This window comes from Sphaeroforma arctica (genome assembly GCF_001186125.1).
Source record: "Sphaeroforma arctica JP610 unplaced genomic scaffold supercont1.1731, whole genome shotgun sequence".
Lineage (NCBI taxonomy): Eukaryota > Ichthyosporea > Ichthyophonida > Sphaeroforma > Sphaeroforma arctica.
This window is the reverse complement of record NW_014038827.1, coordinates 6,126-8,120: the sequence shown is the minus strand read 5'-3', so window position 1 is coordinate 8,120 and position 1,995 is coordinate 6,126.

Below are 1,995 nucleotides of genomic sequence, written 5' to 3'. Positions count from 1 at the left end.
CCAAGTGTGCTGGGATCAGAAATATATTAATAAACACGCGTGTAAACTTCGCAGATACGGTTCACTCCACTACCAAGTGCCAAGTCCGCGCGTTATAAATAGAAGAAAAAAGTACTGGATTATAAGTATTAAACGTTATGATGCGTATGCAGGCAGAATACCTGTATGGGTAGTATAGGCATGCAGGATACCTTTATCGATGGAATATGCTTGCACAACACCTGTATCCATAGTATATTTGGCTAGGTACCTATCTCTATCAACACAGGCGTGTTTATATATAAACAAAGCACACATGTTGTAGTTTGAAGGACTGGAATCTCATTTGCACACCCACTTTCGACTATGTATGAACTGGGAGATATATACCCTAGTCTGGGAAGCTGAATATGCCATAGACTGGCATGAGACAGCCCCGTAAGTTTAGATAGCAACCGACCTGACAGAGCAGGGAGAGAGAGAGGTATAAGGACATAGCAGCCAGGACTAAAGCAAGAGTTTATAATGTATTTGCCTCGCTATCTAGTAGCTGCATATATCTCCGAAGACACATATGTGTTCATATATCCATCTGTTAATACGGTTGTGCGTGTGAATGTAGATATTGAGTTATACTTATGGCTAAAAAAATTATCAATATATACATTGAAGAGAATGGCTCAGCTCCTCATAACTGCGCACGACTATATCCGATTGTTATCCACTTCAGCGCTGCAATGGCGTCAATGCATTGGCGAGGGGAAATCGCCAGTAATATAAATAAATATCCTCCCTGGTATGTTTTGTGATACTTTACTTTTAGCTTTTTGGTGTTTATTTTCGAAATCCCTAAACCCTAAACCTATATTTAGTATGTAGAGCGGTTTTTCATAGCCCTGTAGATTGAACAGGTTTTTGCTCGTTTTTCTGTCAAATAAATCCTGAAACCTAATTGCCCAAGCACGCCCTATTTATTTTTTCAAAAATACATGTTTGAACCCAAAAAAAAAAAAGAGTCGATGACGCAGATGATATCCTAATATGGTTGTTGGAATGTGTCTCGTTTCGTTAAAAATCGACGTCATGGCGATTCATCAAACCCCGCGAAATTTTTATACATCATTTATTTTATGTTTATTAACACGTCCTATGGGCTATGGCTTTCATCTTGTTGAGTTTTAGACAGCTCCGTTTGTAGGGTGTATGAGGTTTAGGCTCTTACGCCGCGAGGGCATATATACATAGAAGCTACCGTATGAAAGTTGATTATTCAAAGCACACCGTCACTTTTAATAAGGATAAGCAGCTCTGTTCAAGCCAAGTGGCCCCTTATAAAAGTTGGTTACGTATGACAACAATACATTAATTGATTTTGTCATGCATACTCTATATACATTTAAAGGGTATTTATGAATGATTGTGCGACACCTTTGCCGCGAGGGCATATATACATTGAACCTACAGTAACAATAGTTGACTATTCCAAGCACGGTATCGCGTACACTTTACGATAAGGAGACACAGTCCCGTTTAGCCAAGTGGCATTGTTCAGAAAGTAATTTTAATGCGTACGGCAGGTGTTAAACAAATCATGTACTGTGGGCCGATATATAACTCACTCAGACAAATAGTCACGGAAGTGAATGATCGATGGTGATTGTGTGGGCATATGATCTTTGAAAATCTGATCAAGTACACAGTAACTATACAATTCTCAGGTTTCAATGGCTAAACATGGAATTTGGATATCTATATTAAACAGTGAATGATTCACGATCACCTACAACACGCCTATAGGATTACAAAGCATTGGTTTTTTGGTATATATATCAAGTACCCTGAGTAGAAAAGTGAAAACAATAAATCTCTATAACCAAGTTCAACATTTTCAATCACAAAAAGGGAAAACATCATTAAATCTGTACTAGTAGACCAGCCGACTAGAATTGTCTACATATATTTACACACATATATGTGTGTATGCATATATATGTATGTATGTATGTATGTATGTAT